Source organism: Heptranchias perlo, chromosome 20, assembly GCF_035084215.1.
Source record: "Heptranchias perlo isolate sHepPer1 chromosome 20, sHepPer1.hap1, whole genome shotgun sequence".
Lineage (NCBI taxonomy): Eukaryota > Metazoa > Chordata > Chondrichthyes > Hexanchiformes > Hexanchidae > Heptranchias > Heptranchias perlo.
The window spans coordinates 29999159-30024451 of NC_090344.1; the positions used below are offsets into that span (position 1 = coordinate 29999159).

Sequence of the window (25293 nt, forward strand, 5' to 3'; positions counted from 1 at the left end):
TTTGCTGATTTGTGCAAACAGATGTAAGCCAGCAATGCGGAAACGCACTTCTTTGGAAAGAAGATTTTTGGGTGACGCGGCCAAAATGAACAGCTTTACTAATTGTAGCAGAGGGGGGATCCGAACCCACATAATCGAAAGATTGACTCCACCATCTTGGACAACTGCATTGCTCTCCTCCACACCAGTCTGTCCATTTCTGATATAAAAGTTCAGAGGGCTGAAAGCTTACCTCTGGTTCTTTCTCCACAGGTGCTGCCTGACCTGCTGAGTGTTTCCAGCATTTTCTGTTTTCATTTTTGTGAATTCACAATGGCTGTTTTCCTGAAAACACCCAGTTTGACCAAAGGACAAAGCTCGCACTTCACTTTCCCCACACGCTTTAAAGTCTGTCGTTTCTGAACAAAATCCCCTCCGCGACGGACATTCAAAGGACCTTTCGCTCACGGCCAACCTCCTGTCATCGACACTTTTTCACCATTCCCGCGCTTCTCATTTCTCCTCATTCCTTTTCAATCCGACATTTCCACAGACCTATTAAGATCAAGCGGAACATTTCCGGTCTTACTGTACCGCCCAGACTGACAAAAGTGCACCTTTCAGCCGTCATTCGCAGCTATGTCGCGCCGCCCGTCTCTCCCGCACATCAACTGCTCGGGCAAAAGCGCCAACGACCATGAAAACAAAACCCAGTTCTTCAGTTAACATCCCCCGTGTCACAAGATACCCCATGGAAATTTCACGGAAAAGTATGCCGCTGTCCTTCCGAATGCCTGCCCTGCTTTCTTAGTGCTTGTCTCTGGAACAGTCACGCAGATCGAAATGTATCGATTGGTTTCAAGGCACAAATGAACATTGGTGCGAGCGGGACATGTGCCCCCGAGAAACAGCGGTCGATGTGGAGCAAACTTAAAGGCGTAAGAATGTGAAAGTGAATGTGACAGTTGGCAAGGCCGCAGGAAAGTCTCAATGAAATGGACGATGAATGTGGAAGGAAGAAAATGCTGGAAGAAGCGACAGGTCTGAATTTTGGATCATCCAGCAGAGACACATGAGAGAACAAAAACAGGATACAGACAAAGGTGCTGGAGGCAGAAAGAAAAAGCACGAAATAAGAGGAATGAAAAGAGAGTAACTTAGTGGAGCGCGAAGAGATACAGTAGCATAGTGGTTATGTTAAGTGGCTAATAAGCCAGAGACCTGGACTCAGAATCCGGGGTCACGAGTTCATAATCCCGCCATGACAGCTGGAGAAATTCAATTCATGAAAAATAAAAGTTGGAATTAAAATACCAGTATCAGTAATGGTGGCCATGAAACAACCGGATTGTTGTAAAAACCCATCTGGTTTACTCATGCCCTTCAGGGAAGGAAACCTGCCTTCCTTACCCAGTCTGGCATCTATGTGACTCCAGACCCACATCGACCAATGTGGTTCATTCCTAATTGCCCTCTAAAATGGCCTGGCAAACCACTCAGTTGTAAAATCTCGATTAACAAAAAAGTCTTAATAAAACCGGACGGGCCACCAGGCATCGCACACGACAAAGGCTCAAACCAAGCCCAGTCGAGTCTGCAAAGTCCTCCTCACGAACATCTGGGGACTTGTGCCAAAATTGGGGGAGCTGTCCCACAGACTTGTCAAGCAACAGCCTGACATAGCCATACTCACAGAATCATACCTTTCAGCCAAAATCCGCAGACTCTTCCATCACCATCCCTGGGTATGCCCTGTCCCACTGGCAGGACAGACGGACCAGACAGTGGCGGTACAGTGATATGCAGTCAGGATGGGAGTGATCAACATTGACTGTGGACCTCATGGCATCAGGTCAAACATGGGCAAGTGAAACCACCTACTGACAGGCCCTCAGCAGCTGATATCAGTCCTCCTCCATGTTGAACACCACTTGGAGGAAGCACTGAGGGTAGCTGGGAGACTTCAATGCTCATCACCAAAGGTGGCTCGGTAGCATCACTACTCGCCGAGGCCTGAAGGGCATTGCTGCAAGATTGGGCCGACTGTAGATGGTGAATGAATCAACACGAGGGCAAAACCAACTTGACCTCGTCCTCACCAATCGACGTGTCGCAAATGCATCTGTCCATGACAGTATTGGTACGAGTGACCACTGCACAGTCCTCGTGGAGACGAAGTCCTGTCTTCGCACTGAGGATACCATCCAACGTGTTGTGTGGCACTACCACCGTGCTAAATGGGATAGATTCAGAACAGATCCAGCAGCTCAAAACTGGGCATTCCATGAGGTGCTGTGTGGCCATCCTGCAGCAGCATAATTGTATTCCAGCACAATCTGTAACTTCTTCGCCCGGCATATTCCTCACTCTGCCAACAAGCCAGGGAATCAATCCGGGTACAATGAGGAGTGTGGAAGAGCATGCCAGAAGCAGCACCAGGCGTACCTAAAAATGAGGTGCCAACCTGGTGAAGCTACAACTCAGGGCTAAACATGCTGTAGATTAGAGCAAAGCGAATCCACAACCAACGGATCAGATCAAAGCTCTGCAGTCCTGCCACAGCCAATCGTGAATGGTAGTGGACAATTAAACAACTAACGCGAGGAGGAGGCTCTGTGAACTCTGTAGACATTCCCATCCTTAAGTGATGGACGAGTCCAGCACGTGAGTGCAAAAGACAAGGCTGTAAGCGTTTGCAGCCAGAAGTGCCAAGTGGATGAATCCATCACGGCCTCCTCCCAATATTCATCGCAGCCAGTCATCAACCAATTCGATTCACTCCACGTGATATCAAAAACGGCTAAATGCACTGGATACATGAAAGGCTGTGGGCCCCGACAACATTCCGGCGGTAGTACTGAGGTCTTGTGCTCCAGAACTAGCTGCGCCTCTAGCCAAGCTGTTTCAGTACAGCTGCAACACTGGCACCTACCCGACAATGTGGAAAATTGCCCAGGAATGTCCTGTCAACAAAAAGCAGGACAAATCCAATCTGGCCAATTACTGCCCCATCAGTCGACTCTCAATCATCAGCAAAGTGATGTAAGGTGTCGTTGACAGTGCTATCAATCGGCACTTACTCACCAATAACCTGTTCAACGATGCTCAGTTTGATTCCGCCAGGACCACTCGGCCCCAGACCTCAATACAGCCTTGGTCCAAACATGGACAAAAGAGCTGAATTCCAGAGGTGAGGTGAGAGTGACTGCCCTTGACATCAAGGCAGCATTTGACCGAGTGTGACACGAAGAAGCCCTAGTAAAATTGAAGTCAATGGGAATCAGGGGAAAACTCTCCAGTGGCTAACACAAAGGAAGATGGTAGTGGTTGTTGGAGGCCAATCATCTCAGCCCCAGGTCATTGCTGCAGGAGTTCCTCAGGGCAGTGTCCTCGGCCCAACCATCTTCAGCTGCTTCATCAATGACCTTCCCACCATCATAAGGTCAGAAATGGGGATGTTCGCTGATGATTGCACAGTGTTCAGTTCCATTCGCAACCCCTCAAATAACGAAGCAGTCCGAGCCCGCATGCAGCAAGACCTGGACAACATCCAGGCTTGGGATGACAAGTGGCAAGTAACATTCGCGCCAGACAAGTGCCTGGCAATGACCATCTCAAACAAGAGAGAGTCCAGCCACCTCCCCTTGACGTTCAACGGCATTACCATCGCCGAATCCCCCACCATTAACATCCTGGCGGTCACTATTGACCAGAAAATTTACTGGACCAGCCATGTAAATGCTGTGGCGACGAGATGCTGGGTATTCTGCGGAGAGTGACTCACCTCCTGACTCCCCAAAGCCTTTCCGCCGTCTACAAGGCTAAGGTCTGGAGTATAATGGAATACTCTCCCCTTGCCTGGATGAGTGCAGCTCCAACAACACTGAAGAAGCTCGACACCATCCAGGACAAAGCAGCCCCCTTGAATGGCACCCTAGCCACCACCCTTAACATTCACTCCCTTCACCACCTGCGCACAGTGGCTGCAGTGTGTACCATCCACGGGATACACTGCAGCAACTCGCCAAGGCTTCTTCGACAGCACCTCCTAAACCGCCGACCTCTACCACCTCGAAGGACAAGAGCAGCAGGCACATGGGAACAAAACCACCTGCACGTTCCGCTCCAAGTCACACACCATCCCGACTTGGAAATATATCGCCGTTCCTTTATCGTCGCTTGGTCAAAATCCTGGAATTCCATTCCTAACAGCACTTTGGGAGAACCTTCACCACACGGACTGCAGCGGTTCAAGAAGTCGGCTCACCACCACATTCTCAAAGGGCAATTAGGGATGGGCAATAAATGCCGGCCTCGCCAGCAACGCCCACATCCAGTGAACGAAGAAAACATTAATGTGAAGACATTGGCTGCAGCAGCGGGGTTGCACTTTTTATTTTCCTGCTGTCTCAATCTTTCTTTGTTAACTGGACAAATCAAATTGGGCAGGGCAGCCTTGAGGAAGAGTTTATTGAGTGTATTAGGGATGGATTTCTTGAGCAGTATGTAACTGATCCAACAAGGGGCCAAGCAACCTTAGACCTGGTCCTGTGTAATGAGCCAGGAGTAATTATTAATGTCCTAGTTAAGGATCGCCTTGGAATGAGCGACCATAACATGGTTACATTCCATATCGAATTAGAGGATGAGAAGATTGGTTCTCAAACAAGCGTACTGAGCTTGAATCAAGGAGACTATGATGGTATGAGAGCGGAATTGATTAAAGTGGACTGGGAAAAGAGATTAAAGGGTAAGACGGTACATGAGCAGTGGTGTTCATTCTAGGAGTTATTTTACAACTTTCAAAAAAAAATATTCCACTGAGGAAAAAAGGGTGTAAAAGAAATGACAGCCATCCGTGGCTAAGTAAAGAAATTAAGGACAGTATCCGACTAAAAACAAGGACATATAAGGTAGCCAAACTTACTGGGAGGATAGAAGATTGGGAAGTCTTCAAAAGACAGCAAAAAGTAACTAAAGGATTGATTATGAAAGGGAAGATAGATTATGAAAATAAATTATCAAAAAATATAAAAGCAGATAGCAAGAGTTTCTACAGTTATATAAAAAGAAAAAAGGGTGGCTAAGGTAAACGTCGGTCCCTTTCGAGGATGAGAACGGGAAATTAATGGTGGGAAACATGGAAACGGCAAAAATGCTGAACAAATATTTTGTTTCAATCTTTACGGTAGAGGACACTAAGAATATCCCAACACTGGACAAACAAGGGGCTCGAGGGGGGGGGGAGCTAAATACGATTAAAATCACTAAGGCATTGGTACTCAGTAAAATAATGGGACTGAAGGCGGATAAATCCCCTGGACTTGATGGCTTACATCCGAGGGTCTTGAGGGAAGTGGCAGGAGGGATTGTGGATGCTTTGGTAATAATTTTCCAAAATTCTCTGGACTCGGCAAAGGTCCCGGCAGATTGGAAAACTGCTAATGCAACACCCTTATTTAAAAAGGGTAGTCGGCAGAAGGCTGGAAATTATAGACCAGTTAGCCTAACATCTGTGGTGGGTAAAATTTTGGAATCTATTATTAAGGAGACAGTAGCGGAACATTTGGATAAACATAATTTAATAGGCAAAAGTCAGCATGGCTTTACGACGGGGAAGTCATGTCTGACAAATTTGCTTGAGTTCTTTGAGGACATAACGTGCAGGGTGGATAAAGGGGAACCAGTGGACGTAGTGTATTTAGACTTCCAGAAGGCATTCGACAAGGTGCCACATAAAAGATTATTGCTTAAGATAAAGAATCACTGGATTGGGGGTAATATTCTGGCATGGGTGGAGGATTGGTTATCTAACAGGAAGCAGAGAGTTGGGATAAATGGTTCATTTTCGGACTGGCAACCAGTAACCAGTAGTGTTCCACAGGGGTCGGTGCTGGGTCCCCAACTCTTTACAATCTATATTAACGATTTGGAGGAGGGGACCAAGTGTAACACATCAAAGTTTGCAGATGATACAAAGATGGGAGGGAAAGTGGAGAGGGAGGAAGACATAAAAAACCGACAGGGGGATATAGACAGGCTGGGTGAGCGGGCGGAGATTTGGCAGATGCAATACAATATTGGAAAATGTGAGGTTATGCACTTTGGCAGGAAAAATCAGAGAGCAAGTTATTATCTTAATGGCGAGAAACTGGAAAGTACTGCAGTACAAAGGGATCTGGGGGTCCTCGTGCAAGAAAATCAAAAAGTTAGTATGCAGGTGCAGCAGGTGATCAAGAAGGCCAACGGAATGTTGGCTTTTATTGCTCGGGGGATAGAATATAAAAACAGGGAGATATTGCTGCAGTTATATAAGGTATTGATGAGACCGCACCTGGAATACTGCATACAGTTTTGGTCTCCATACTTAAGAAAATACATACTTGCTCTCGAGGATGTACAACGAAGGTTCACTCGGTTAATCCCGGGGATGAGGGGGTGGACATATGAGGAGAGGTTGAGTAGATTGGGACTCTACTCATTGGAGTTCAGAAGAATGAGAGGCGATCTTATTGAAACATATAAGATTGTGAAGGGGCTTGATCGGGTGGATGCGGTAAGGATGTTCCCAAGGATCGGTGAACCTAGAACTAGGGGGCATAATCTTTGAATAAGGGGCTGCTTTTTCAAAACTGATATGAGGAGAAACTTCTTCACTCAGAGGGTAGTAGGTCTGTGGAATTTGCTGCCCCAGGAAGCTGTGGAAGCTACATCATTAAATAAATTTAAAACGGAAATCGACAGTTTCCTAGAAGTAAAGGGAATTAGGGGTTACGGGGAGCGGGCAGGAAATTGGACATGAATTTAGATTTGAGGTTAGGATCAGATCAGCCATGATCTTATTGAATGGCGGAGCAGGCTCGAGGGGCCGATTGGCCGACTCCTGCTCCTATTTCTTATTGACCTTCTCTGCTGGTGTTGCAGATTCAATCAGGCATCGCCGTTTCAGGAAGCCTGAGAAGTCCATCAGGGGACAATACAAGAGACAGAGACAGGGAGAGATAAAGAAATGCATGCAAAGAAAATAAAGAGAATACATAGAATCATACAGTCATAAAATGGTAACAACACAGAAGGAGGCTATTCGGTCCATTGAGCCCGTGCCGGCTCATTGTAAGAGCGATCCAGTTCGTCCCACTCACCCGCTCCTTCACGTGTGTTGCGCCTTGGATACTTCCACACCCTGTCCTCTGGAGCTCAAACATTCTCTGGAAAAAAATCAATTCTCCCAACAGCAACACCGAAATGATGTCGGAAGCTAATTGCTGACTTTTCACGAAAAGCACTGAGATAGGAAAGATCGTGCGGAATTTGAAACTGAGATCTCACGTATATCATTTAACGCAAAAGCTCTAAGCGAGAATCATACCCCGAGATCCACGAACCGCTGACATTGAAATCGTACACCAGTTAAAATGTGCGCTGCCTCCCACTGCCGATCGGCCATCCTTTCAGACCTCTTCTGTCCATCCAATCTCGTTTTCTATTCTGGTGCACAGCAATATCAAGTTGTACATTAACGACTTCCAGTGACCAATATTAGTCTCCCTTTACCAAATTGGTTTCGACTGTACGACTTGAATTATGAAGTAAGACGTTTCAGTATTAGTTGCTCTGAAACCACATTGCTTGGGAGGAGACTGAGAGATCCAGATGAACAGCGGAACGTTGGAGTGCATGTCCACAGATCCCAGAAGGTAGTAGAACAGGTAGATAAGGTGGTTGTGAAGTCACAAAGGAGACTCTCCTTTATTAGCCGAGGCATAGAATATAAGAGCAAGGAGGTTATGGAAGAAATGTATGCAACAATAGTTAGGCCACAGCCAGAATACTGCGTACAGTTGTGGTCACACATTACAGGATAGGTGTGATTGCACTAGAGAGGGTACAGAGGACATTTACGAAAACGTTGCCAGAACTGGAGAATTTTAACGATGAGGATAGATTGGATAGGCTGGGATTGTTTGCTTTGGAACTGATGAGGCTTTTGGGAGATTTAATTAAGGTGTATAAAATTATGACGGGCCTAGATAGAGTGGATAGCAAGAACCTATTTCCCTTAGCAGGGAGGTCAATAATCAGGGTACATAGATATAAGATAATTGGTCGAAGGATTAGAGGGGAGCGGAAGATTTAATTCCCAGCCAGTGAGCGGTGGGTGTCGGGAATTCACTGCCTGAAAGGGTGGGAGAGGAGGAAACCCTCATCGCATTGAAAAATAAAAACTTCAACATGCACGTGAAGATCCGTAACCTACAAGATTAGTGATCAAACGCTGGAAAGTGAGATGAGGCTCGGTACCGATTTTTCGGTAAGCACAGGCAAGATGTGCAGAATGGCTTCCTTCAGTGGGCTAACTTTCTATGATTCGATGATATGTTTGCCGTCTGTCTCGGCATCGCGATAATATACACTCTACCATAAGTATACTTTAATCAAATTGGTGCTTTGTTTCACTGTGAGAGCGAAGAGACATAAGTGTGTAGACATTGGCTGCTGCAACTCGGTTGCACCTTTACTTTTCCTACCGTCTCAGTCCTCTTCTCCAGCCTTCTCTGCTGGTGTTGCAGGTTAGATCAGCCTTCGCCGTTCAAGGAAGCCTGAGAAGTCCATCAAGAGGCACACAGAGAGACATGAGACAGAGACAGGGAAAGATAGAGATATGCATGCAAATCAAATAAAGAGTAAAAATGTCAGGTTTTGCAAACTAGAAGAATTTAAGTTACAAATTGGGAGAGATTCCTTCTCGGGTCTTGAAGTCTTAGAAGAGAAGATTGCACGCCCGATTAAAAGCACCGGCCACGTTGAAGCATCTGGGAGAGAGGTAAATGTGGTCAATTAATTCCATTTAATGTATTTGAGCATTGAAGAGATCTTTGAAGAGTAGCGCTTCGAGCAGAATTCAAACCGAGGCAGGAAAACCACATCGGAGTTTTGAGACCACCGCTTCAACCTCTCGGCCATCCCAGCTGTAAACGGCATGTTCGTTCAAACAGGATTCCATTCAGAAACATGCAATTTCTGTATAAGTTAGCATTGGTGGTTCAGGGGTAGAATTCTCGCCTGCCACGCCGGAGACCCGGGTTCGATTCCCGGCCAATGCACGATTATTTTGCATTCTGCACCAAGGAGGAACTTCGGAACAGGATTGTGGTTTTTGGTCCTTCCAGCCTGTTCCGCAACTCAATGAGATCATGGCTGAGTTGTGAACGAAGTCACTGTACCCGCCTTCGTCCCATAGTTCTCAATACGTTTGGTTAACAAAAATCTATAAATCACGGGTTTGAAATTAACAATTGAGCTTACATCAACTGCCGTTTGTGGAAGAGACTTCCACACTTCTACCTCCCTTTGCTTGTCGAAGTGTGTCCGAACTTCACTCCCGAAAGTCCTGACTCTAATGTTTAGGCTATGCCCCCAAGTCCAAGACACCTCAACGAGCGGAAATAGTTTCTTTGTAACTACCCCATCAGTTCCTCTTAATATCTTGATAATTTCGATCATATCAGCCTTTAATCTACTAAATTGCAAGGAATACAACCATAGTTTGTGTAATCTCTTCTCGTAATTTAAGGCTTAGAGTCCAGGTATCATTCTAGTAAATCTACACTGCACTCCCTCCAAGGACGGTATATCCTTCCTAAGGTGCGGTGCCCAGAACTGAACACAGCACTCCAGGTGTGGTCCAACAAGAGCTTTGTGTCGATGTAGCATAATGTCTATTCCCTTGCATTCTCATCCTCTAAATATACAGGCCACCATTCCATGAGCCTTTTTGATTATTTCCTGTACCTGCCCATGACATGTTATTGATCTATGTACATGGACACCTAAGTTCCTGTGGAACTTCACAGTTTCGAATTATTCACCTTTTGTAAAGTATTCTGATCTATCATTGTGAAGTCCAAAGTGGATGACCTCACACTTGCCAAAATTGAAATCCATTTGCCACGGTTTTGGCCATTCATTTATTATATTAATGTCTCTCTGGAATGTTGTGCTTTCATCTGCACTGCTCACAACGCTGCTCATTTTGGAGCCATCCACAAACTTCGATATGTCGTTCTCGAACCCGTCATCTAATATTAATGAGAACGCCTGAACTGGGGGAATTCACATTCAGCATCAATCTCTTCATCATCCATAGACATTTTATTTACTTCACATGTGTTGCGCCTTGGAAAACTCAGCACTCTGTCTTCTGGAGCTCAAACATGCTCTGCATGTAATTCAATCCTACCAACAGCAATACTGAGAAGATGTCAGAAGCCAATTGGTGTCTTTTCGCTCAAAGTTGTGGAATAGCAAGGCTCATCAGGGATTTGAACGCGGAACTTCTCGGACTTTAATTAACTAAAGCCCCAAAGCGAGAATCATGCATTTGGATCAACCAGGCGATGTTACTTGCTTTGTGCAGACAGTGACAAGTTTCGTTGTCTTCCAAAGCCGATCGGCCATCCTTTCAGACCTCTTCTGTGCATCCAATCTCGTTTTCCATTCCGGTGTGCACTAATATCAAGCTGTACACTAACTATTTCCTGTCGCCAATATTAGTTTCCCTTTACTAAATTGGTTTCGTCTGTGCGACTTTTATTATCAAGCAAGACGTTTCAGAATTAGTTGCTCTGAAACTACATTGCTTTGGAGGACACTGAGAGGTATCGATGAAAAGAGGGACCTTGGAGTGCATGTCCACAGATTCCTGAAGGTAAGAGGACACGTAGTTAAAGTGGTTAAAAAGGCATACAGGATACTCTCCTTTATTAGCTGACGCATAGAATGTAAGAGCATGGAGGTTATGGTAGAAATTTATAAAACAATGGTTCAGCCTCAGCAAGAAAGCAACATATAGTTGTGGTCACCACATTACAGGAAAGATGTGATTGCACTAAAGATGGTACAGAGGAGATTTACGACACTGTTGCCAGAACATGATAATTTTAGCTATGAGATTAGATTGGATAGGATGAGGTTGTTTGCTTTGGAGATGAGGAGGCTGTTGGCAGATTTTATTGAGGTGTATAAAATTATGACGGGCCGAGATTGAGTGGATAGCAAGGACCTATTTCCCTTAGCAGGGAGGTCAATAATCAGGGTACATCGATCTAAGGTAATTGGTAGAAGGATGAGAGGGGAGAGGAAGATTTATTTCCCACCCAGTGGACGGTGGGGGTCGGGAAATTACTGCCCGAAAGGGTGGGAGATGCAGAAACCTTCATCGCATTGAAAAAATAAAAACTTCAATATGCATGTTAAGATCCGTTACTAAAAGTATTAGGTATCAAACGCTGGATAGTGAGATAAGGCTCGGTATCGATTTTTTCGGCTGGCACAAGCACGATGTGCAGAATGGTTTCCTTCTGTGGCCTAACTTTCTAGGATTCGATGATATGATTGCCGTCTGTCTCGGCATCGTGATAACATACACTCTCCCATAAGTATACTTGAATCAAGTTGGTGCTTTGTTTCACTGTGAGAGCAGAGACATAAGTGTGTAATCATTTGCTACAGCAGCTGGGTTGCACCTTTATTTTCCTACCGTCTCAGTCCATTTTTTTACCCTCCTCTGCTGGTGTTGCAGGTTCGGTCAGCCTTCGCCGTTCAAGGAAGCCTGAGAAGTCCATCAGGGGTCACACAGAGAGACAAGAGACAGAGACAGGGAAAGATAGAGAGATGCATGCAAAGAAAATAAAGAGTATAAATGTCAGGTTTTGAAAACTAGCGGAATTTAAGTTACAGATTGGGAAATATTGCTTCTCGGTCTTGAAATCTTGGAAGAGAAGATTGGACGCCCAATTAAAAGTACCGGCCACGTTGAAGTATCTCTCATGCTGGGACAGAGGTAAATGCGGTCAATTAATTCCAATTTATGTATTTGAGCATTGAAGAGATCTTTAAACCGGAGCACTGCGAGCCGAATTCAAACCAAGGCAGGAAAACTCCATTGGGGTTTTGAGACAACAGCTTGAACCACTCGTCCATCGCAGCTGGAAACGGCATGTTCGTTCAGACAGGATTCCATTTAGAAACATGCAAATTCTTCACAACCCAGCATTGGTGGTTCAGGGGTAGAATTCTCGCCTGCCACGCGGGAGACCCGGGTTCGATTCCCGGCCAATGCATGATCGTTTTGCATTCTGCACCAAGGAGGAACTTCGGACTCCACACCTGGAGTCTTTGATCCTTCCAGCCTGTTCCGCAACTCAATGAGTTGTGACCGAACTCCCTGCACCCGCTTTTCTCCCATATCTCGAAATACCTTTGGTTAACAAAAATCTCTCAATCACGGGTTTGAAATTAACAATTGAGCTCGCATCAACTGCCGTTTGTGGAAGAGATTTCCACACTTCTCCCTCCCTTTGCTTGTGGAAGTGTGTCCTAACTTCACTCCTGAAAGTCCTGACTCTAATGTTTAGGCTATGCCCCCAAGTCCTCGACACCCCAACGAGCGGAAATAGTTTCTTTGTAACTACCCTATCAGTTCCTAATAATATCTTGATAATTTCGATCACATCAGCCTTTAATCTACTAAATTGCAGTGAATACAACCATAGTTTGTGTAATCTCTCCTCGTAATTTAACGCTTCGGGCCCAGGCATCATTCTACTAAATCTACACTGCACTCCCTCCAAGGACAGAATATCCTTCCGAAGGTGCGGTGCCCAGAACTGAACACAGTACTCCAGGTATGGTCCAACCAGAGCTTTTTGTAGCTGTAGAATAATGTCTATTCCCTTGTATTCTCGTCCTCTAAATATATAGGCCACCATTCCATTATCCTTTTTGATTATTTCCTGTACCGGTCCATGAAATGTTATTGATCTATGTGCAGGGAAAACCTAAGTTCCTATGGAACGCCACAGTTTCCAATTTTTCACCTTTTGTAAAGTATTCTGATCTATCTTTGTGATGTCCAAAGTGGATGATCTCACACTTGCCAAAATTGAAATCCATTTGCCACGGTTTTGTCCATTCATTTATTATATTAATGTCTCTCTGGAATGTTATGCTTTCATCTACACTGCTTACATCGCTTCCCATTTTGGGTCCATCGGCAAACTTCGATATGTCGTTCTCTATCCCGTTATCCAATATCAATTAGACCGCCTGACCTTGGGGAAATTCACATTCAGCATCAATCTCTTCATCATCTTGAGACATTTTATTTACTTTACATGTGTTGCCCAGGCATAGAATGTAAGAGCAGTGAGGTTGTTCTTGAAATGAATATAACACTAGTTAGGCCACAGCTGGAGTATTGCCTACAGTTGTGGTCACCACATTACAGGAAAGATGCGACTGCACGAGAAATGGTACAGATGTGATTTACGACGATGTTTAGAGGACTGGAGAATTTTAGCTATGAGAATAGATTGGATAGGCTGAGGGTGTTTTCTCTGGAACCGAGGAGGCTGAGGGGAGATTTAATTGAGGTGTACAAAATTATGACGGACCTGGATAGAGTGGAAAGGAAGGACCTGTTTCACTTAGCAGGGAGGTCAATAAAAAGGGCGCATAGATTTAGGGTAATTGGTCGAGGATTAGAGTGGAGCAGAGGGGATTTTTTTCCACCCAGCGGGTGGTGGGGGTCTGGAACTCACTGCCTGAGAGGGTGGGAGAAGCAGAAACCCTCATCGGATTTAAAAAGCACTTCAATATGCACTTGAAGAGCCATAACCGACAAGACTACGGACCAAACGCTGGTAAGTCGGGCGATGCTGGATACCTCTTTTCCGGCCGGTACAAACACGATCGGCGGAATGGCCTCCACTGGCGTAAATTTTTCAGATTGTCTGATTCTCTGATATGATTGCCGTCTGTCTCGGCATGGTGATAACATACACTCTACCATAAGAATACTTTAATCAAATTGGTGATTTGATTCACTGTGAGAGCGACGATACATAAATGTGTAGACATTGGCTGCAGCAGCTGGGTTGCACCTTTACTTTTCCTACCGTCTCAGTCTTTCTTTAATCTTCTCTGCTGGTGTTGCAGGTTCGATCAGCCGTCGCCGTTCCATTTCACGCTCAGGCCTACCCGCACTCGGTACTGTCATGGCCTGAACACGTCTTTCGTGTTCTCACAGAAAATGCCACTTTTGCGAGCAGCTTGTCTGGACTGGACTGCACTGAGCTGGGACACTGGGAGTATTCAATTAATGAAATCAGTACTTCAAACAGAAAAAAATCTTCACTCACTCATCCTGATACATTAGGGTCTCATTAGAAGCCTAAAAAGCCCATCAGGCAACAACACAAGAGACAGAGATAGGGAGAGAAAGAGAAATGCATGCAAAGAAAATATAGGTTTTCAATAGAATCATACAATCATAAAATGGTTACAGAACAGAAGGAGGCTATTCGGCCCATCGAGCCCGTGCCGGGTCATTTCAAGAGCAATCCAGTTAGTCCCATTCCCCCGCTCCTTCCGGTCGCTCTATATTTTTATGCCTTCAAGTATTTATCGAATTCCTTTTTGAAACCCACGATTCAATCTGCTTCCACCATCCTTTCAGGCAGCGCATTCCAGATTATAACTACTCGCTGGGTAAAAAAGTGTTTCCTCATGTCGCCTTTGGTTCTTTTGCCAATCACCGTCAATCTGTGTCCTCTGGTTCTCGATCCTTCCGCCAATGGGAACAGGTTCTCTTTATTTACTTTATCTGAACCCTTCATGACTTTGAACACTTCTATTAAATCTCCTCTTCACGTTCTCTGCTCGAAGGAGAACAACCCCAGCACGGGGTAAATGCGATCAATCAGCTTCAATTCATTAATTTGAGCATTAAACAGCTCTTTAAACGTTACTGTGACATTATGGCAGCGTGGCCTCGCGGTCTAAAGTGTTCCATCAAATTTCTATGGAGGCGTGGGTTTGAATCCCACTGATGCTAGAATTTCTGGCAATGTTTATTTTGATCTGTTCACAGAAAACCCGATTGTCGTGCGAGGGAGCAGAGGATGTGAAAGAAGCTAAAAGTGAAATGCAGATATTATTTTCATCAAGGGGACAGGACACGTTTCCACAGGTTAGCGTCTCTCACCTTAAGATTCTTTCCAGCAGAGTGGGACAGTTGATCAGAGTGATCGGGCTCCAGCGGCGCAATCAGTCAGTGCGTCGTCCTTGTATGACTGTGCAGGGTCGGGAAATGGCGAGGTTGTTAGTTGAGTCTCACCTAGATAAACGAATCTTTTTCCTTTTGAACATTTCGAACGGAGCAAAAGGAATAATTGAGGTGTTCCAAAATGCATCAATTATTTGTCTCGCCACGTGGTTCCTCTTGTTGCAATAGCAGATGTGATATTTAGTGTTATCAGTTTACAGGAGGTAGACTGCGGAATTGGAGCCACGCACTATGATTTTGATCCATCTGTAAATTATGGGATTTAGCTTGAGCTTTAAACCAGCGCGTTCGACCGCTCAGCCACGATAATTTCCATCTTGCGATCTTCAGGAGCTACTTCTACAGCATAGAATTACTGCAAGCAAGAATTCTACCCCTGAAGCACCAATGCTCGCACGGCAGCCGGATGCATTTGTCCAGTTGGAAACCTGTCTGATGGAACATGCAGTCTGATAGAACCGGAAGTCCAGCAGATTGACTTTTGCGGTGAGCAGATGATGAGCCTCCTTCTTGAGAGTGTTTCGCCAATCCAACTCAGAGTGGATTAAGCATTATAAATTCGGGTGGGACTGGAGCCACTTGTATAAGAGGAAGAGTAGGGGGTTGTTTCCCTTCCTTGAAGGGCATTAATGATCCTGTTGAGGTTTTGATGCAAAATTTCACTTCCCAGCGCCGAAATCACCGAACCCTGAGCTAAAATTCAACGATGGTGAGATTTGGACACACAACTTTTGCAGTGATTAGAAGAAGTCCCACGTGCTACCCATGGCGCCACAAATCGGCTATCGATTAGGTTATTTCACGTTACCCATATGCTGCTTTGGAACTTTTGCTGCGGTGCAGTAAGTGGTTCAAAAGCTCAGTGGAGATTCAAAGCAGCTCCTGAGAAAGCGACACAGCGACGGTTTGTGCAATGCAAAGTCCTCTCTCTCTCTCCCATTTGCTCACTCTCGCTTTCCATCTTGAGCTCTCACTCTCCCCGTTTATCTCATGAGCGCTGGAATACCAAGGGGTTGGAAGTTATGTTAAAGCTGCACAGAGCTCTGGCAAGACCCCATCTGGAGGACAGCATTCAATTCTAGGCACCCCACCTCAGGAAGGATGTATGAACCTGGATGTTCGAGGGGCTGAATGGCCTACTCATGTTCCTATATTCCAAAAAATGAAAGAATAATTCAAGTATGGAGACCCGAATGTATCAGGATGAGTGAGTGAAGAATGTTTTCTGTTTGAAGTGCTGATTTCATTCATTGAATGCTCCCAGTGTCCCAGCTCAGTGCAGTCCAGTCCAGACAAGCTGCTCGCAAAAGTGGCATTTTCTGTGAGAACACGAAAGACGTGTTCAGGCCACGACAGTACCGAGTGCCGATAGGCATGCGCGTGAAATGGAAAATTGAGGTGAAATACTCCCACAAGCAGCGGGTGTCTCTGTTTCCATTTCCACAATACACGCACGCACGGGCCGAATCGATGCAGCTCCTGGGAAATCAGCGAGGCGACGCAGGGCTGTCGTGGATCGTTTGAAGCAACTGGCACACACCAGATTCGGCCCGTTTCACGTGGAATCTCCTGTTTCTGAATCTTCTTTCCTTCCTGCTTCCTCTGCACCTCCAGCTGCCAGTTGAATTAGATGCTTGATGCAAACACAGCGAATACATGAAACCCATCTTGACCTGGTCAGCAGGGAGAGGGAAAGGATGGTGCTGGCCATTGAGAAGGGATGGATTTTGCACATACCGGGAAAAATAGACGCAAAGGTCTCATCTCCCTGCTTCTTTGCTTTGCGGAATATCTTAGCATTCAGAGATGATCTCACTGCCCCCCAGGCCCATGATCCCCACTCGCACTCTCCTTCCAATCTCAAACACTTTGCTTAGGTTTGAAATCGTATATGTTTTCACACTGGGATTTAATTTGCAGAAAGCGATGCTGTGATAACCCGGGGCTATTGAGGAGATGCAGTGCAAGAAGCTACATAAAAGGCTAATGAGAATAATGACTGTTCTCACACTGTGAGCTACAGTTAAAGGCTGACAACATTTAAAGTCTCATGCAGCAGTTCTGGGCCCAAATCTTTCATGTGGCATCTCCTTCTGCTTCTGTCACTCCGTTTCCTCCACGGAGAGTTCATTTGGAATTCCTGTGCGGCTGCATTGCGCATTTTCCAGAACTGCTTCGAGCGCAATTCGCTCCAGTCCATCAATTGCAGATATTAGTTTGATCAAGGGGAGAGGACACCTTTTCACAGACAAGGGCTGTTCATCCTATTGTTTTTCTGCCAGATTAGGGCAGATGATCAAAGTAACCGGATTGGGTGAACTGTCCGTACAGGTGCCTGGTGTGCTCGTTGTTATGATTCGGCGCTCACACCTATATAATTAATTACATGAAACAAAATAAACTCTACGAACAGAGGAATATTTCTGTAAACACCATCAACCAACCTATAACATTTTGTTGCAGACTGAAAGAAACCCTAACATGGTTACCGAATGACACTCACTAGTTTAATAATGATTTGTTTTGTATTTGAAACGCTTTTCCGACTGCATTTTAGGAGACTGTTTGGAAATGTTCAGTGTGTCTGAGACCAGGAGTTTGGTGCAGCCGTTGTTAAATTGAACAGGAACAGCCAATTGTCGACCTATCAACACAGGAGAAGAATCTCGCCCCTGGAGGTACATCTGGAGCAAGTTCCAATATAATGAAAAAATTCTGCCCGGGATCGAAACGGGGGCTTTCTGCGTGTGAGGCAAACGTGATAATCGCGATAATACAGAAACCGCAACACGGTAAGTATTTTTAAAAATGCTCAGTGTTTATCACACCAGTGACCTGGTGCAACCGCTGATCAATTTCACAGGACCGGTGCTTTGTATCAAACAGAAGTTAGCAGCAAAAAGTGTTGTTAATGGTAATAGTGGGACTGAGAAATGCTTAAACAACCGGCACTCTGTAAAACAGAACTCCAATTATCGGTTTAAATAAAATCCTGAACTGACAGAGCGGAGGGCAATTAAAGATTGAATTATATCGCAATTCACTGAATCCAAACAACGTTTAAAGAAGTGAATCTCTCAGGAGTAGGATTCCTGCGCTTTTGGTGAGGAAGTGTGGTTGGCTGCTGCTTTCGTCCCCTGCACTCCCAGAAGCGCGGTGGTGGTCAGTACCGATCGCCATCCATATGGATTTCGGATCCACAAGTTTCCTGTGGAGCTGGTGGCAGAACTGCAGCATCTGACTTCAGATCCGAAGACTAAGTGTTTGAATGACGTTGGGTCGCAGCATTTTCACTGCGGCTCAGGGCTCTGCGACTGATTTTATGTCGGGACAGTGTTTGAGGGATTGGCTGTTCAGCATTTGCGCAGTAAAGCAAAATTACATTTCATACATCAATATTTTTTTTCTGTTACTTTCTGTTTAGACCCTTTCCAGTTTTATATAGAAACAGATATCAGTATTTAAGGGATGTGCTGAGCAATGTTTGTGGAATCAGTGTAATTAAATTTGATACCCCAATGTTGTTTTTTCTGTAACTTTCTATTTACACCTTCTCCAGTTTTACATAGAAACAGGTATCAATGTTTGGAGGGTGTGGTGTGCAAAGTTTGTGTAATCAGCATAATTCAGTGTAATACAATGAATGGCTTTTTCTGTTACTTTCTATTGAGACCCTCTCCAGTTTTATATAGAAACAGGTCTCAATTTTTAAGGGCTGTGGTGTGCAATGTTTATGGAATCAGCGTAATTAAATTTGCTGAAATAGTCTATTCCGTCTCCAGCCCAAACTCTTGTCGTTAGATTTGTAACTTCACCGAGTTCAAACTGGGATAAATCCACCGTCCAGCCACTCGGCAATCATAAATTTTAATTGAACTTTACTCTGGCCCAGAGTCACCCGCTGTAATCCAGTCTTTCTCGGGCACATTAACATCATAACCACTGGTTTAAAAGAGAAAACTGCCGTCCGTTTCACTGGAAGTGCAAGAGACAACTTTGTAGACACCGGCTCGTTGGACCTTCTCATTTCAACTCATCTCATTTTCAGCAAACCAGAACGTTACTGAAATAGAGGATGGTGAATAACAGCTCGAAAAATCAATGTTGTCTATCATTGGGTGACTGAGTCTTCCAACATACAGACATACAGACATTTCGGGGCAAGGGGAGTTTGAAGTTCAGAAATAACACAGCACAGATTTTCACTCGTGCAAGCTGCACACCCTTTATTTTGGAAAAGTAAACTGATGGAAAGACCGCTGTTACATTGATCACTACAAGCTGAAGCTTTCGCTCGGTGAATTAATGGTTCAGTGCGCAAGACGTCGTGTTTCTATAGCGCAATTGGTTCCTGTTAATTAATAATGGTCGGTGGTTCAATTCCACTCACAGAGGGTGACTGTTACCTTAACATTCATTGTCTCGCATTGCCGGGTTTCTAAAGTGCTGCTACCAGCTGAGCACGGCTGATATTCCAACATTTCGCCTGCGGTCGGAAAGCAGGCACACGAACAATAAATAAAAAACCGAGATTGGCTTCAAGGTGATCAGAATTCTTCTTGACAGACCAGATCCGAAGAGAATGCTCACGGTTTGCCGGAGAGCTGTCTCGCTGTGACGTGGATATTTCTGCAGTGAGCGAGAGGCAAACTGTTTCCCATTTTTCCGTGATGAATGTCACTCCCCTTACTTTGGAAAAGTAAAATGGTATTCACATTCCGACAGGTTTCAGTTGATTTGTGAGGGGTCATTAAAGGATCCTGCAGCGCTGCCTCCGTTAACAACAGCAGTTCTGAGCCGCATCTCAGAAGCAGCAACAATCCCATCAGTTTTTTGCTGTTCCCCAGCTCCCGGAGTGAGCGAGACCGTGACAGCAGCACCATTCAGGCCGCCTGTCCGGCCCTGCCCTCTCCAATCACCGGCTGCCGATGGAAAGCAGCGAATGCAGTCTCAGACCGAGCATTATTGCCCTTCCCTGGGAAACTGGATACCACGGCCCGACCAAACGTCCCCATACACCGAGCACAGGCAGAGGAAACTCCGGGAAGTTTATATACTGATCACTCGGCCTTCCAGCAGGATTTAGCGAGAATCAGAGAGAGTGAAACTGCCATTGTGCCTCACTGAGAAAATCGGGGTCAGTAAATTAGAGATTCTGGAGTCAGGATGAGCCAGCGGTTGAGGTCGCTGTATTCAGATCGCAGTTTCCCTGGTGTTGTGGTTTTGAATCCTCAATCTTCACAATCAGTCCTTTGCTTGTACGAAATTCTTTCTTGTGCCTTAGGCTGGATGTGTTTTTTTTTCTGCACAGTTGATTTGCTACTTCCAGAAAACCAACCCGACATCCGTCCCCGGCAGGTTTGTTTTTATTTGTTGTAAGAATGTGTAGTGTTTGGGGTCAGTAGAACACGGCCCGTGGAATCAATCCATTGTGGCATTGACAAGTTGTTCCAATACCTTTGCCACGAGACTCATCTGGCGAAATGGAAATCCAGATGTGGCTCATTGCAATTGCGATTATCAAATAAAAATGAGTCATGGACACGGCCTTTAGGCCTATGGTCTCAATACTCATATTCGCATGTGGACTTTAAACTTTTTGTGTGTTGTTGATAAAATGGTGAAAAGCAGAGTGCGAATGTTTTTGATCGTTGTGAGTCCTTTACTTCCTCGGTTACTGAATGGTGGGAGATGTTTGTTATGAAACAGACACATATGAAGTACATCTCACTGTATATTGTGCGCGTGCAAGATGTTTTCTGCTAAAATTCGTTCATGTGACTTAAACAATGCCACCAAAGCCAGACCTGCGGCTAGTCAGCAATTTCTCTTGGACAACACTGACATAGAGCATGGCCGAGTGCACTGAGTCCGGACATTGATGCTTCAGGACTGTCAGGGTGGGATTCGATTTTCGTCTCTAACAAAATTTCCATAGCAACGGAAAGAGTGGCGGCTGCTGTTGCATAAACATCACAGTCAAACAAACACACACTCTTTGTATCTACTCACTTGAGGTTGTACAAGAGTGGGGGGCACTAGTTAATGTACTTTAACTGAGGCGGCACTAGTTGGGGTTGTATGATAGAGTGGAGCAGCCGTTGCCCTTCTGTATTACTAAGGTGGGAATCCAGACTACTTGTATCACAAGCACGGAACATTTTTAACCAAGTCCTAAAATACCGCCTGTAAAATGAGAACGGGTGACAATTCAACACAGGGAAAACACAGCAAACTCATTTAAGTTTAGACTGTCACTTGTTAACCAAGGTGGAAAGCCAACAAAGTGGAGCATTGTTCAGGGATGTCCTGTTCATAATAGGCTGGAAAAAGCCAATCCGGCAAATTATTACCCCATCAGTCTGCACTCAATCATCAGCAAAGTGATGGAAGGTGTCGTCGACAGTGCTATCAAGCGGCACTTACTCACCAATAACCTGCTCACCGATGCTCAGTTTGGGTTTCGCCAGGACCACTCGGCGACAGACCTCATTACAGCCTTGGTCCAAACCTGGACAAAAGAGCTAAATTCCGGAGGTGAGGTGAGAGTAACTGCCCTTGACATCAAGGCACCCTTTGACCGATGTGTCTTCAAGGAGCCCTAGGAAATTTAAAGTCAACGGGAATCAGGGGGGAAAACGCTCCAGTGGCTGGAATCTTACCTGGCGCCAAGTAAGATGGTAGTGGTTGTTGGAGGCAAATCATCTCCGCCCCAGGACATCACTGCAGAGGTTCCTCAGGGCAGTGTCCGAAGCCCAACCATCGTCAGCTGCTTTATCAATAGCCTTTCCTCCATCATAAGGTCAGAAATGGGGATGTTCGCTGATGATTGTACAGTGTACATTTCCATTCGCAATCCCTCCACTAATGAAGCAGTACGTGCCCGCGTACAGCAAAACCTGGACAACATTCATAGAATCATGGAATCATAGAAGTTACAACATGGAAACAGGCCCTTCGGCCCAACATGTCCATGTCGCCCAGTTTATACCACTAAGCTAGTCCCAATTGCCTGCACTTGGCCCATATCCCTCTATACCCATCTTACCCATGTAACTGTCCAAATGCTTTTTGAAAGAAAAAATTGTACCCGCCTCTACTACTGCCTCTGGCAGCTCGTTCCAGACACTCACCACCCTTTGAGTGGAAAAATTGCCCCTCTGGACCCTTTTGTATCTCTCCCCTCTCACCTTAAATCTATCCCCCCTCGTTATAGACTCCCCTACCTTTGGGAAAAGATTTTGACCATCGACCTTATCTATGCCCCTCATTATTTTATAGACTTCTATAAGATCACCCCTTAACCTCCTACTCTCCAGGGAAAAAAGTCCCAGTCTGTCTAACCTCTCCCTGTAAGTTAAACCATCAAGTCCCGGTAGCATCCTAGTAAATCTTTTCTGCACTCTTTCTAGTTTAATAATATCCTTTCTATAATAGGGTGACCAGAACTGTACACAGTACTCCAAGTGTGGCCTCACCAATGCCCTGTACAACTTCAACAAGACATCCCAACTCCTGCATTCAATGTTCTGACCAATGAAACCAAGCATGCCGAATGCCTTCTTCACCACCCTATCCACCTGTGACTCCACTTTCAAGGAGCTATGAATCTGTACTCCTAGATCTCTTTGTTCTATAACTCTCCCCAACGCCCTACCATTAACGGAGTAGGTCCTGGCCCGATTCGATCTACCAAAATGCATCACCTCACATTTATCTAAATTGAACTCCATCTGCCATTCATCGGCCCACTGGCCCAATTGATCAAGATCCCGTTGCAATCCTAGATAACCTTCTTCACTGTCCACAATGCCACCAATCTTGGTGTCATCTGCAAACTTACTAACCATGCCTCCTAAATTCTCATCCAAATCATTAATATAAATAACAAATAACAGCGGACCCAGCACCGATCCCTGAGGCACACCGCTGGACACAGGCATCCAGTTTGAAAAACAACCCTCTACAACCACCCTCTGTCTTCTGTCGTCAAGCCAATTTTGTATCCAATTGGCTACCTCACCTTGGATCCCATGAGATTTAACCTTATGTAACAACCTACCATGCGGTACCTTGTCAAATGCTTTGCTGAAGTCCATGTAGACCACGTCTACTGTACAGCCCTCATCTATCTTCTTGGTTACCCCTTCAAAAAACTCAATCAAATTCGTGAGACATGATTTTCCTCTCACAAAACCATGCTGACTGTTCCTAATTAGTCCCTGCCTCTCCAAATGCCTGTAGATCCTGTCCCTCAGAATACCCTCTAACAACTTACCCACTACAGATGTCAGGCTCACTGGTCTGTAGTTCCCAGGCTTTTCCCTGCCGCCCTTCTTAAACAAAGGCACAACATTTGCTACCCTTCAATCTTCAGGCACCTCACCTGTAGCGGTGGATGATTCAAATATCTCTGCTAGGGGACCCGCAATTTCCTCCCTAACCTCCCATAACGTCCTGGGATACATTTCATCAGGTCCCGGAGATTATCTAGCTTGATGCGCGTTAAGACTTCCAGCACCTCCCTCTCTGTAATATGTACACTCCTCAAGACATCACTATTTATTTCCCCAAGTTCCCTAACATCCATGCCTTTCTCAACCGTAAATACCGATGTGAAATATTCATTCAGGATCTCACCCTTGGGCTGATGAGTGGCAAGTAACATTCAATTGCCAGGCAATGACCAACTCTAACAAGAGAAAACCTAACCAACTCCCCTTGACATTCAACGGCATTACCATCGCCGAATTCCCCGCCATCAACAGCCTGGGGGTCACCATTGACCAGAAACTTAACTGGACCAGCTACATAAATACTGTGGCGACAAGAGCAGGTCAGAGGCCGGGTATTGTGCGGCGAGTGACTCATCTCCTGATTCCCCAAAGTCTTTCTACTATCTACAATATACAAGTCAGGAGTGTGACGGAATACCCTTCACTTGCCTGGATGTGTGCAGCTCCAGCTTCAATCAAGAAGCTCGACATCATCCAGGACAAAGCATCCCGCTTGATTGGCACCCCATCCACCACCCTAAACATTCACCCCCTTCACCACCAGCGCACCGTGGCTGCAGTGTATACCATCTACAGGATGCACTGCAGCAATTCGCCAAGGCTTCATCGACAGCACCACCCAAATCCGGGACCTCTATCACCTAGAAAGTCAAGGGCATATGGCACATAGGAACAACACCACCTGCATGTTCCCCTCCAAGTCACACACCATCCTGCCTAGGAAATATATCGCCGTACCTTCATTGTCGCTGGGTCAAAATCCTGGAACTCCCTTCCTAACAGCACTGTGGGAGAACCTTCACCGCAGGGACTTTAGCGGTTCAAGGAGCTGGATCACCACCACCTTCTCAAGCACAATTAGGGATGGCCAATAAATGCTGGCCTTGCCAGCGACGCTCAAATCTCATAGAATCGTAGAATGTTTACAGCACGGAAGGAGGCCATTCGGCTCCACGCAATCGTAATCCAGCTAGTCTCACTCTCCCGCCCTTTCCCTGTAGCCCTTCATTTTTCTTCCTTTCAAGCACTTATCCAGTTGCCTTTGAATCTGCCTTCACCACCCCCTCGGGCAATGCATTCCAGATCCTAACCATTCGCTATTTAAAAACGTTTTTCGTCATGTCACCTTTGGTTCTTTTGCCAATCACCTGAAATCTATGTCCTCTGGTTCTCGACCCTTCTACCATTGGGAACAGTTTCTCTCGATCTATTCTGTCTAGACCCATCATGATTTTGAATTCCTCTATCAAATCTCCCCGCAACCTTCTCTGTTCCAACGAGAACAACCCCAGCTTCTCCAGTCTGTCCAAGTAACTAAATTCCCTCATCCCTGCAATCATTCTAGTAAATCTCTCCTGCACCCTCTGTAAGGCCTTCACATCTTTCCTGAACTGCGGTGCATAGAACCGGACACAATACCACAGTTGTGGCCGAAACAGTGTTTTATAAAGGTTCATCATGACATCCATACTTTTTTACTCGATGCCTCTATTTATGAAGTCCAGGATCCCGTATACCTTTTCAACCGCATTCTCAACCTGCTCTGAAGCGTTCAACGATTTGTGCACATAAACCACCTGATCTCTCTGGGCCTGTACCCATTTTGGAGTTGTGCCCTTTAGTTTATATTGCCTCTCCTGGTTCTTCCTACCGAAATGTATCATGTCGCAT

The 25293-nt window shown here is 45.5% G+C and overlaps 2 non-coding genes across 2 annotated transcripts; both read left to right on the forward strand.

The window, feature by feature from the left end:
- Positions 1-9012: 9012 nt before the first annotated feature.
- trnag-gcc (transfer RNA glycine (anticodon GCC)) lies at positions 9013-9083 on the forward strand. Its single transcript has one exon. It is a non-coding gene; the product is annotated as a tRNA-Gly (tRNA).
- Positions 9084-12030: 2947 nt separating this feature from the next.
- On the forward strand, positions 12031-12101 carry trnag-gcc (transfer RNA glycine (anticodon GCC)). Its single transcript has one exon. It is a non-coding gene; the product is annotated as a tRNA-Gly (tRNA).
- Positions 12102-25293: the final 13192 nt, after the last annotated feature.